This window comes from Carcharhinus amblyrhynchos, chromosome 7 (genome assembly GCF_965287045.1).
Source record: "Carcharhinus amblyrhynchos chromosome 7, sCarAmb.v2.hapA, whole genome shotgun sequence".
In the NCBI taxonomy this organism is placed as follows: Eukaryota; Metazoa; Chordata; class Chondrichthyes; order Carcharhiniformes; family Carcharhinidae; genus Carcharhinus; species Carcharhinus amblyrhynchos.
This window is the reverse complement of record NC_137330.1, coordinates 4,912,140-4,925,861: the sequence shown is the minus strand read 5'-3', so window position 1 is coordinate 4,925,861 and position 13,722 is coordinate 4,912,140.

Sequence of the window (13,722 nt, the reverse complement as noted above, 5' to 3'; positions counted from 1 at the left end):
TCAATTCTATATTTTTCACATCAAATTTTGCCACATTTCATTAATTATGACCCAATATTCTTCAATATAAATCAGTTAATAGTAACACTATTCACATACCTCAGCCAATTGCATTCTACTCTCTGACATCATGGGACTTCCTTGGTCCATAGAATCCAGATGCTTCATTCTCCTATTGCTGATGCTTCTTCCTCTGTTGTCAAGTGACCCCTGATGCTTAGCAACAAAGGTCAAAATTAAGGTTTCCACCAACTCCTGCTATGTCACTGGCCAAACCAGATAGATGTATGTTCTCACATCTGAGTAGGGAACTGGCTTATCTGAACAGTGTGAAATAATTTATTCATAAGTATAGATCCTGACTGCTAGCAAATTATCCTGATAAGGACTTGCACATTCTGAGGTTTTGTTGTTTCGAGAATGTGGTTCTCTCTGATAAGGTTTCATCCCATCATCCCTCATGGCCTGCTCTTGACTAATGTGCACAATTACTTTACAAAATACAGTTCATACATTTAAAATATTGAAATGCATGTTGGAATCAGAAATACTTGTCAAATCTCATTCTTATATGCTGTCACGCAGGCAGTTTCTCTGTTAAACTGTTTGTCTCATCTGAGGTCACTATTTTATTAGTGACTTAAATCCCTGATTATTTGAAACTTCTCTAGTCTACTAGGATTTTTATTTTCTCCAACACTGGCAAATGGAATTTCATGTTGGGAAGTTTGATGTCATGCACTTTGTTAGGAGGAAGCAATGGACAGATTATTATCTAAATGGAGAGAAACTGCAGGGAAGTGAAATACAGAGGGTGCTCTAGTACTTGAATCACAAACAGCAAGCAGGCCCAACATGTATTTAAGAAGGCAACCAGTATCTGTCCTTTGTTCAGTGGGGTTGGTGTTTAAAAATAAGGAGAGTTTGTTGCAATTATATCGGGACTTGGTGATACCTCATCCAGAATACTGTGTACAGTTTTGGGTCCCATTACCTTAAAAGGGTATACTAACATTGGGGGAGTCCAAAGGAGATTCACCAGGTTAACTCCTGAGATGAGAAGTTTGTCCTATCAAGAGGGACTAAATTGGCTGGGTCTGTATTTCTGAAGTATTTAAGAGTGAGGGGTGACCTTATTCAAACATAAGATCCTGAGTGGGCTGGATAGGATAGAGATGTTTTCACTATTGGGAGAGTCTGAACAAGGTGAAATAGCTCCAAGATAAAGGGCCAGTGATTCAAAAAAAGAGGTGAGTAGAAGTTTCTTTTCCCAGAGTGTGGTAAATCTTTTGAATTCTCTGCCGCAAAGGGTAGTGGAGGCTGGACGATTAGATGTATTTCAGCTAGTCGTAGGTAAATATTGGGTAGATTGAGGAATCTAGGGCTCTGGTGAAATGGTACAGAGAAGGACTGGAGACTGGCATAGATCAGACATGATCATATTGAAATCCTTTGGGATTCCCTTGTGCAGATTTGAATCCTGCCAGCTATGTTGTTTTCCACTTCTCAATCAGTTTCCATGTTTATTTTGGCCAAATTGTGCCTCCAGTAATATAATATCCCACACTTTTCTCATTCTTATACACAAAATGTCAACTGTAGGTACAGCCAGAATCAGTTGAACTACTGTTTCAGTTGTCTTCTTTCTGGCCATCCCTCCCTTTGTCTAAGCCATTCTGTGTCTAATTACACATGTAGTTGTCTGTGTGCTTGCGCACATGTGTGCATGTCATTGTGTGAGTTTGTGCTGCTACCTTTCTGCATGTTCTTTACTTATCATTCCAGTGTGGTTTTGTTTATTGTGTGTCTTTAGGATGTTTGTCTTCAAATATCTTTCAAATTCCAATTTAAAATTGTTGAAATTATCTTTTACCATCTCTTCAGGGCAAACATTTGAGGTCCCATCAACTCAAAACAAAAATGATGTCTCTATTCCAATCGCCTTTTTATTTTTTCTAATGACTTTGAATCCACGATGCCTGGTATTGATCTTCAAACAGAGGGAATCTTTTCCATTTACTCTCTTCAAACCTCACATCATCTGGAAAACCACTATTAGGTCATCGTCTAATCTTTTATGTGCGAAGAACAGCAGTATTCACACAGAGCAAGAGAGCAATAAATTATTTCCAATTCAACTTGCTGACAGGTTTATACAGAAATCCCACCCCCAAATCACATCTAATATCAAATTGAAAGGGATTGTGTGAAACTCACAATAGTCACCCATAACAACTAATTGAACAGCAGATGAAGGATACAAATTGAATCCCAATCATGCCTCATTATTTGATTTTAAGCCTCAATGTTATTCACAATATTGTTCACAGGACAAAACTCACCTGGTTCACCAATGTCCATTAGGGAATGAAATTTGCCATCCTTACCTGGTCTGGCCTACATGTGACTCCAGACCCACAGCAATGTTGTTAACTCTTAATTGCCCTCAAAGGTGGGGAATACATGATGGCCCAGCCAACAACACCCACATCCCATGAACAAATAAAAAAATGATGTAGATTTACTCATGGAAAAGCAGAATATTATGGATGCTGGAAATCTGAAATAAAAACAGAAAGCTTGAGAAATACATAACAGGTCTGTTAGCAGCCCTGAAGAAAATTGTTAGGGACTTACAACTTAATGCGGCCTGATCAGCTGAGTTTTTCGAACATGTTCTGTTTTGATTGCAACTTCCCTGCAGTGATCAAGAAAGCAGTGAGTGGAGATTTTAGCATTCTTTTTTGTTGACTGCGCACAAGCTGGAAAATTAGAAGTACAGTTTTTGCAAATTCAAATCTTTCAGGTTTTCAGTGAGTTGTAAGAATGTTCTTCCCTAGAATCGTCACAAAGCTGTAAAGCAACAGCCATGTTGTCTATCAAATATAAGTTCTTAATTCTCACTGTCAGGCAACTCCTTAAGAGGTGCACAAAGATATTCACAACAAAATACTACAATCCAATTCAAAACATTATATTGTAAATGGCACTAATTATTTAACGCTGTGGCTTAGTTGGTAAATATGTATGCCCAGTAAACAACAGATCTGAAGTTCAAATCTCAGCAGTATCTTGTTCTATTTTGCATGGTTTTAAATTGAAAGCATCTAAGCATAGAGTTGGCAACCATGCAACCTCGTGTAAAAGCTATCAACATAATCTTTGGAGTTTCATGCTTAACCACTGGCTACTGAGAGCAAGAATTGGCTGATTTATTTTACTGTGTGTTTGCTATGTAGCAAGAGTTTGGTAGGAAGAAAGGTGAAGCTTTTTCATGAATATGTTTCGGTGAAAGATTTATTTGTATTATTTAGAATGTTACTTCCTGTGTCTGGCATTCACGCAAGCTCAGAAAACGGAATCTGAAATTGTTTACCCACTTGTGAAATCCATCTCTGTGTCTTTGTAACTTTTCACACCAATTTCTGCAACTTAATATCTCCCTGTGTTAATATAAGCCTACTGGTGACTGATAAATAAGCTTTAAGCTTTACTGAGATAGGGAGAGTTATAGACGCTGGAGAAGATGACATAGATAGTGAGGGTTGTATTGGCTGGAGGAGGATAGAGGGATTGCGAAGGTTGTAACAGCTGGAGGATGGTACAGAGCTATGAAGGATTGTAGATATTGGAGAAATAGGAGAGGTAAGGTGGATGGCAGGGACAGGTTGAGTTTATAAAGATGAGGTTGATTGTCGAGCTGGAGGACATTACAGAGATATGGAGGGTGTGAGACTGGAGGAAGTTACAGAGATAGAAAAGATTTTAGCGGCTGGAGGATGTTAAAGATACAAGGAGGGCTGTAGTGGCTAGAAGATAATACATACGTATGGAGTATTGTTTGAGATGGAAGTGGTTTTGGAAATATGGAGCATTGAATGGGGTAGAGGAGGTTACAGAGATAGGGGGGTAGAGGGGCTGGAGGAGGTTGCTGAGATTGGGAGGGTTTAGGGGTTAAAGGAATTTACTGATATAGTGAAGGTTGTAGGGGCTTGAAGACTTTACAGAGATAGGAGACATTGTTGGGGCTGGAGGAGGTTTTTGAGATAGGGAAGGTTGTAGGGACTGAAGGAGGTTACAGCGATTGAGAGTGTTGGAGCAGCTCAAGGAAGTTCCAAGATGGGGCAGGCTCTAGAGGCTGCAGAATTTGATAGAGGTAGGGTGGGTTATGTCACCGGATAAAATTACATCAGTAGGGAGGATTGAAGGGGTTGTAGGAGGTTACAAAGATAGGGAGGGTTTTAAAGCTGAAGGAAGTTACTGCATTAAGGAAGGGCTTTTGGGAGTGGAGGGGATGACAGAGTCAAGGAGGATTGTAGGGACTGAAGTATGTTACTGAATTCAGTAGGTTGTAAAAGGTGGAGGATGTTACAGAGACAAGGAGACAGAGGGGTTGCAAGAGCATACTGAGATAGGAAGGGTTCTGTGTCTGGAAGAAGTTTCAGAGATAGGGAATGTTAAATGTGTTTGTGATATATATGTGTATGTATAGTACATTGTAATTTACGTTGTGAACTGCCCCTTTAAGCATCTGGGTCAGATGACCCCTGAGCTAGTAGCTCCACCTAGTGTGGGACCCTATTGGGAAGTCTGAGACATGGATGTGAATGTGTTAACATTTTCTGTAAACAGCTCCCAGTATTGATGATTTCAAATGTACCTTGTGATTTGTTATGCCCACCTCTCCCAGTCCATGGTAGAGTATGTAATAACTGGCTATGAGCCAGTGTCATGGCTTACACGTTCACTGGCATTCCATTCTGGTGAAGGTCATGGCGGTCAAACATCGACACTGGGAGAAAGAACGACAGTATTGTGACCCTATGAGGAAGGGGTAGGTGTTCCAACTGCATTATTTCAGTCTGAATGGTCCTTTTGGGAAGACTTGCCAGGGAAAGTAACATGGGAAATGGGCAGCAAGTGAATTTGGGCTGCAGTTGGCTATCGGTGACAGCAGAAGGAAGTTTTGAAGTTAGAGTCATGTGAAAGTGGATGCCGAGGTGACCCAGGGTGTAGGTAGCTGCATCGATGGTGGGTGGAGGCTTCTGGACTACATGGTTTTGGTGGGAAAACATCCCACCAGCAAAAAAAAACAAAATGGCAGTGAGATTTGGTATCACAGGGTCCTGAGTTGGATACCTTATAGAGCGCTCTACAGCTTATTAGGTGGCAAATAATGTGGCTTAGATTCTGATAGTACCAGTATGGGGCAACACAGTGGCACAGTGTTTTGCACTGCTGCCTCACAATGCCAGGGACCTGTGTTCGATTCTCGGCTTGGATCACTGTGTGTGCAGAGTCCGCATATTCTCCCCATGTCTGCATGGGTTTCTTCTGGTGCCTGGTATTCTCCCATAATACGAAGGTTGTGCTGGTTAGGTGTATTGACTATGCCAAATTCTCCTGCAATAGACCTGAAAATGCACCAGATTGTGGCAACTAGGGGATTTTCACAGTAACTTCTTTAATATAAGCCTATTTGTGGCACTAATAAATAAACTTCAACTTCTTGAGTACCAGAGGGAGCAAGACGTACGCTGCTCTGAGGAGTCTGTTACCAGCAGACAAATTGGTTCAGAAGACTTTCCAGGAATTGTGCAATGTAGTAAAGTCTCATTTCTCTCCAAAACCATTGATGATTGTTTAGCATTTTTGACTCTACAAATGAGACTAACTCGAGGGGGAGTTCATTACATGATTTGTGGCAACTCTGAAAATACTGGCTGAGCACTGCAAGTCTGAAAACATACTTCAGGATGCTGTATGGGACTGGCTGGTTTGTGGCTGCTTGCACAAAGCCATTCAGCGGAAGTTATTGGCTGAAAATAATTTACAATTTCAGTCTGCATTAGAGATTACAACTTGCATGGAATTAGCTACCTGAGAAGCAGCAAAGTTGTTTGTCAACACTCGGGTACACAAGGTAGTGGAAGCCCTGCAGATGTTGGCACCACAAGTAGAAAGCCACCAATGTGGCAGGACAGACCACAAGGAATCGAATTGATGACACGAGAGGCCCAATGTCGTAAGTGTAAGTGAGTATGTCACATTGCCCAGAACTGCTGGCTGCAACCAAGCCCAGACACTGGAAGAAAAAGTTGATGCTGCCAGCCATGGAGAGGGTAGGGTGTCAGTCAGGTCTGCAGAAAGAGCAAACAGTCTTAATGAACAAAAACTCAGGCTAAACATTCTATTGGTAGAAGGTGAAGCCGATTGGTTCTGGGTTCTCCTTGAACTGGAAGGGAAATCAGTGAAAATGGAAGTGGATGCGGGGGCAGCTGTGTCTGATTCAGAAGGAGCAGCCAGGAGAAGTTAAAAGCCCTGCTATTGAAGCCTGCAAAGTTCACATTGGGAACATATACTGAGCAAATGGTTCCCCACAAAGATTATGGGCTCATGAAGGTATAGAGAGTGACCAATGTACAGAACCATCCTTCATTATGTGTTTGCTCCTTGTTACAGAAGTTGAAATTAAACTGGGACATGCTAACTAGATTGTGAACTCAAATACAAGGTTACAAGAAACATTAAAAAAAGGATATCTTCCAAGGATCCCTGGGAGAGATGAAGGTGTCAATGTTAAATTACAGTTGAAACCAGATGGACTGTCAGGTCCAAGGGTTGGAAGGCATATCTAATATTGTATGCTATTAGGTCTAAAGTGGAGGCTGAATTGGGATGACTGGTGGATCTGGGGGTGTTGGAACTAGTGATCATCAGTGAATTGACCACTCTAATTGTTCCAGTTGTATAATCAGATGGATCACTGAGAATCTGTGGGGATTTTAAACCCAGCTCTGTGTTCAGATCAGTACCTGCTTCCTCTCATAGAGGACCTATTTAGTTGCCTGGCAGGGGGAAAAAAATGTCCAAGATGGACCTATCTCAGGCTGCAGATACGGCTAGTGAAGGATTCCCAACCACCACTAATAATTGCACATGGGGCCTGTTCTGCTATAAGTGGCTTTTCTTTGGCATCACATCCATTGCTGCTCTGTTCCAGAGGACATGATGTGGGTATGCCGGCGTTGGACTGGCGTAAACACAGTAAAAAGTCTGACAACACCAGGTTTTAGTCCAACCTATTTATTTGATAATATACTCACAAGCTTTCGAGGGGACTGCCTCTTCGTCAGGTGAATGGAGAGTTCTGGCCTCAGACAGAGCATATAAAGCACAGACAGTTTAGAGATTACTGATTAAAATGCGAATCCTTACACCTAACCTGCTGTTCAAGACCTGAAGTGGCTGATAATGTGAGTGGAAGGAGCACTGATCACAGTTTTCTGGAGTTATACACATCTCTTTAAACTGTGATCAGTTTGGTCACCCCAGCTTTGGGATTGTCTGACGTCACCAAACTATTCCACATCTTCTGTGAGGAAAATGATGGAATGCAGGCAGCCGTACTTGCTCAGCAGCAGGGTCAGAGTATTAGTGACAGTGATCCCTGAACAAGTAAGGTTGCACCCAAATGGACCAGATCCGATGACATCGCTATGATCAGTGACACTTGTGCATGTATTGATATGAAAACTGAAGAGTTATAATCCAAAGGATAATGGCTGAGTCCACCATAGTCCTGATATGGGAAAACACCTGGTATGCTGAACATTAGCAGGTGTGAGTTAGTGCTCTGCAACACATTGCAATTGGACATTCACATTGATTTTTCTTTTATATGGGTTTATGTTATTTTTAAATATTGTGGACTAGACCAAGTCATCTCTAGCTGGAGCCTTCGGAAATAGAAATATTAAGACTCCCCTAACTAAATCAGATTCTCTCCTTTTACCCTTAGGACGTCAGGTTGCATGGAAGGAGTTAAATTAATAGTACAAATTTCTAACACATGGCGCCCCAGGCTCCTTTTGTTTTAAGCCCATAGTTCATGAAATACAAATGGGTACTTCAGCTTTGTGGACTAATCGTCCTGGGAGTCTCTTCAGAAACATCCAGCCATAACGATGTCGACCCGATTCTTCATATGCAACAGAGCTTGGAAGGCCAAAATCCCATGGGCTATGGAACATTGTACAACTTCACTAACGGAATCTGCATTCTGGCAGGAAAAGATAGGACTTACTTTAATACTTGATCACAAGTTTATCTGGGCGAGGATTGCATGTGTGTCAAATGTACTTCCAATAGGACCGCCAGTTGTGTAAACCACAGGGAAGTGCAGAATAAGGATGGATGTGTTTTTGGAATTATGATGTGGATATGCCGGCGTTGGACTGGGGTAAACACAGTAAAAAGTCTGACAACACCAGGTTTCAGTCCAACCGATTTATTTGATAGTAAGCTCAGTAGCTTTCGGGTTAGCCCCTTTGTCAGGTGAATGGAGAGTTCTGGCCTCAGACAGAGCATATAAAGCACAGACAGTTTACAGATTACTGATTAGAATGCGAATCTTTACACCTAACCTGCTGTTCAAGTCCTAAAGTGGCTAACAATGTGAGTGGAAGGAGCACTGATCACATGTTAAAGAGATGTGTATTGCCTCCAGACAGTACAGTAAGTGAGGTTTTGCAAACCCAGGCAAGTTGCACTATCTGTAACCCCCGTGACTTGCCTGTGTTTGCAAAACCTCACTTACTGTACTGTCTGGAGACAATACACATCTCTTTAGCCTGTGATCAGTGCTCCTTCCACTCACATTGTCAGCCACTTTAAGACTTGAACAGCAGGTTAGGTGTAAAGATTTGCATTCTAATCAGTAATCTGTAAACTGTGCTTTATATGCTCTGTCTGAGGCCAGAACTCTCCATTCACCTGACGAAGGGGCTAACCTGAAAGCTAGTGAGTTTACTATCAAATAAATCGGTTGGACTGAAACCTGGTGTTGCCAGACTTTTTACTATTTTTGGAATTATACATGCACCTGGACTTGGCCCATCCCAACTGCCCAAGGAAGGTCTCGGAGTAGGCAGATATTATGAGGAGATGGATGCAGTGGCACAGTCCCTATATGTTTGTTTTTCCCCTCCTACTACTCCACCATCAGAACATCCACTGTGACTCCCTCTCCAGTAATATGCCATGTCCCATGGTTTTTAAGGGACCAGAAAACAGCATTGTATTTTTAAATGAAGGAAAAATTTTATATGATAATGTGGAACGTGTATCTGCCCTGATCGATATTTCTGCAATTCAAATGCCAGAATGCTGTTCAGAACAATTCAAAAACATGTATATTTTGTTAAGTAAAATTGTTTTGAGACAGGCTGCTGACACCATGGGGATCACCGGAGTTCAGAAACAGCAGAGAAAAAGATGAACAGTTAGTGACGTGATCACAGGAGTAACCACAGGAATGTCCCTAGTGAATGCATTGAGAATACAGGGGTTTAAGGAGAAGATGAAGCAACTTAAATTGGTCATGAGGGATCTCCTAAAATGATCAGAGAAAACACAAGAGACACAAGCAACTTTGGGGGAGGTGGGTAGGGAAATCCAGTTAGATGCAATAACAGTGCTGGAGGACCATGCTTGCATGATTAACCATCTGATAGACAGAGAAAGGGAGGACACTGCACGATTACAACTTTGTTATGTATATGGCCTATGGATGGTGGAACAGATGGGACACAATCTCAGTCAGATCCAAAGGGGGAAGGTACCCGGTTGGATTGACAGATCCCACCTGGCACAGATAGCCAGGCAGACAGAGAAGTTAGAAAAATGCACCCTCAAAGGCCTCACCAGAATATACCCAGTAGTCCCTGATTGTGGAATGATTGAATCTACTGGGGTGGGGATGGTTCAGATGATTCTTATAGTTACAATGGGCTCAGGACCAGTTCCCTTGTTCCAGCTGGAAAACATTGGGGTAGTGTGAGGAAATGCCTCCCTCCGATATCACCTGACCAAGACAGCAGCCATACATCAGAATAGTTCCTTCTATGGAGTCTCACTTGTGGTGTGTAAGTAGAGGGATGACATTACTGTGTGGCCCCACCCTGTGGGACAGTGAGACATGGATGAATGTAGCTTCAATCATTCTGAGGGATACGAGCCAGCCTCTGGGCAGTTTGCCCGCATGATGTGCAGGCAAAGGCAAATACTGTGTCTCCACCACCATGACCTCATATCATTATAGTGGCCTGTTATGCATTGTCCCCCAATCCAACTTTTGTTTCACACGCCTTCGGCCCATCACTATTGGCCTAGCTAGGATCATTCAAGTTAGGCACCGAATCATAGAGGCTATTAATGTTACAGACACCATCCAAGATACCTTACAGGACAGTAAAGAACCAGAACTGGCCACTATCCCACACCTAGCAGAAGCTCTGAGAGAGCTAAGATTTAAAGTTAACCTATACCATAAGAACATAAGAACATAAGAAATAAAAGCAGGAGTAGGCCATCTGGCCCTTCGAGCCTGCTCCGCCATTCAATAAGATCATGGCTGATCTGTCGTGGCTCAGTTCCACTTTCCGGCCCTCTCCCCATAACCCTTAATCCCCTCTCTTATCAAAAACCCATCAACCCGCTTCTTGAAAATATTTAGCGAGGCAGCCTCCACCACTTCAACGGGTAGAGAATTCCAGAGATTCACCACCCTTTGAGTGAAGAAGTTCCTCCTCAACTCCGTTCTAAAACGCCCCCCCTTTATCTTGAGGCTGTGCCCCCTAGTCCTACTGTCTTTTTTGAGCGGGAAGAGTCTCTCCACCTCTATCCTATCCATCCCATTCATCATCTTATACGTCTCAATGAGATCTCCCCTCATTCTTCTAAACTCCAACGAGTACAAGCCTAGTTTATTCAGCCTCTCCTCATAGCTCAACCCCCTCAACTCCGGTATCAGCCTAGTAAACCTCCTCTGCACTCCCTCCAAGGCCAAAATATCTTTGCGCAGGTGCGGCGCCCAAAACTGCACACAGTACTCCAGCTGCGGCCTCACCAATGCCCTATACAGCTGCAGCAAGACCTCCCTACTTTTATATTCAATCCCCCTCACGATGAAGGCCAGCATCCCATTCACCTTCCTGACCACCTGCTGCACCTGCAAGCTGGGTTTTTGTGACTCATGCACAAGGACCCCGAGGTCCCTCTGCACCGTCGCCTGCTGCAGTTTTTCGCCACGTAAGTAATAGTCCTTCCTACCATTCTTCCTACCAAAGTGGACCACCTCACACTTGCCAACATTAAATTCCATTTGCCATTTCCTGGCCCATTCGCCCAGCCTATCTAGATCCTTCTGCAGACTCTCCGCACCCTCCGCACAATTTGCCGTTCCCCCAATCTTGGTGTCATCTGCAAATTTCGACACCCTACACTCAGTTCCCTCCTCCAGATCATCTATATAAATGGTAAAAAGCTGAGGCCCCAGCACCGACCCCTGGGGCACTCCACTAGTCACCATCCGCCAATCCGAATAGCACCCGTTGACCCCCACTCTCTGCCTCCTATTTGACAACCAATCCTCTATCCACGCTAACACCCTACCCCCAACTCCAAGTCCCCTGACCTTCTGCAATAACCTCTTATGAGGTACTTTGTCAAACGCCTTCTGAAAATCCAGAAAGACCACATCCACCGGCTCTCCTCTATCCACCGCCCTAGACACATCCTCATAGAACTCCAGTAAATTTGTCAGAAACGACTTCCCTTTAATGAAACCGTGCTGCGTCTGCTCTATCAAGCAATTCCCTTCAAGATGCCTCGCAATTTCCTCCTTAATGACGGATTCTAACATTTTACCTACCACAGACGTTAAACTAACCACCAGCTACAAAACAAAAATTCAGACTTTGGAAAAAGACACCAAAATAGTATTGCTGGTGGCTGAGTGTGTGGCACTGGGGCCTAAATGTTAATATACAGCCTTAGATTCGAATCATTTCACACACAATAGTAGGCCTACAACTACTACTAGCCCTTGCATAGGGAATTATCACTTGCTGGTCTTGCAAGAAATACCAGCAACACAAAAGGATGAACGGGCCATGACTCAACATGGTGGGCACGGTAATTCGGTCAAATTCAATTTGATATAATTGACAATTATTCCTGAAATCATTTGACTGCAGCACAATGAGGCAGGGAATCCTGTGTGATCCAAAATTTTAATATATTCTATATAACTTTGGTTTCAGGGGCTGGTGGGGTCAGCCGCTTACTGAAAGGGGGGATTGTTGAAGGGAGGTTTAAAGAATGAGTTTAGTGGGAACAATATCTCTGGTTTAGGTGCCTGTATAACAACTTCTATTCAAAGGTACCTGTATAGCAATTTATATTAGTGGGAATAAATATGTAATAAATAATATGTATGAATTTGCATGCATGAAAACTCCATGATGTTAACAGGAGCTCAGGACAATAAAACAATGCAAGATGGATGCTAGCTTTTTGCCACATTCCTGAACATCATTAACTGGCTTGGGCATAAGCTTATGTACAATAGACCATAGATACTGGTGACTGGTGCTGGTCTATGATCTGAGGTCTTGGATAAAAATTAGACACAGAGGATTAGGGAGGATAGTCACGGAAAATGATAAGAAGGCCTACTGGACAAGGAATATTGTACACTCAAGGACTCTAGCTGGGAGAAAGATAATATTGACTGCTAATGTTGTGCATGAACTGATCACGCACACACCCACCTTACATAATACCTTTTTCATTGGATATGTGACTGCCGTATGTAATCTGTAATCAATATTATTGGACGAGGTCCAGCTGTTTATGGGCTGTGTAGATGTTTGAAAAAATGTATAAGAATGGTGTTTTTCCTTTGTTCGTGGGAGAGAGGCACTGGGTTTAACAGAAGCCATCTCCTTGCCAGCAAACATAAACTGCTTGATGTGAGGACCAAACCTAAGCATTGATTGATTTCTTTTTAATTCTCTCCTGCTAACAGGACCGTAAAGTGGGATACCGTCCTGGGCAGCAGCTCAGTTGCAAAGATGTGCATTGGTGCTGTCAGCCAACTCATACAAGATCTAAGTTGTTGGTGAGACCACATCCAGAGTATTGTGTCCAGTTTTAGTCTCCTTATTTGAGAAGGGATTATGATGTCATTGGAGGTAGCTCAGAGGAGGTTCACCAGATTGATTTCAGGAATGAATGGGTTGACATATGAGGAAAAGTTAAACAGTTTGGGCTTGTCCTTGCTAGAGTTTAGAAGGATGAGATGGGTTCTGACCAAGATGTAGGAGCTGAGAAGGAACCATTTCTTGCAGACGGTGGTGAATTTGTGGAACTCACTGCCCTATAGAGCGATTGAGTCTGAATTGTTGAATGGTTTCAAGAAGAAGGTAACAGGTGGATTTAGACTAGGAGATCAGCTATGATCTGATTGAATGGCGGCGAAAGCTTGAAGTGCTGAATTTGTCAGCTTCTTCTCTAACTCCAATGTTCCTATGTGCCATCAGTCAGCGAAACACGACAATGCAGCTGTGCTGTCAAGGCTACATTCGCCCGGAGACAAAGCTGGAATCTAAAGATTAAAATGTACTTCACACAAGAACACTGAACCGTTCTCTCTGCTTCTCCCTCTCCTCCCTGAACCATCCTCTCTCTGTGTCTCTCTCCTACCTGAACCATTCTGTCTACGACCCTTTCTCCTCCCTGAACTGTGCTGTGCGTGTCTCTCCTCCTTGAATCATTATCTGTGTCTCTCTCTTGTCCCTGAACCATTCTTTTTGTCTGTCTGTCTCCTCCCCGAACCATTATTTCTTTCTTGTCTCTAAACCATTCTTTCTGTCTCTC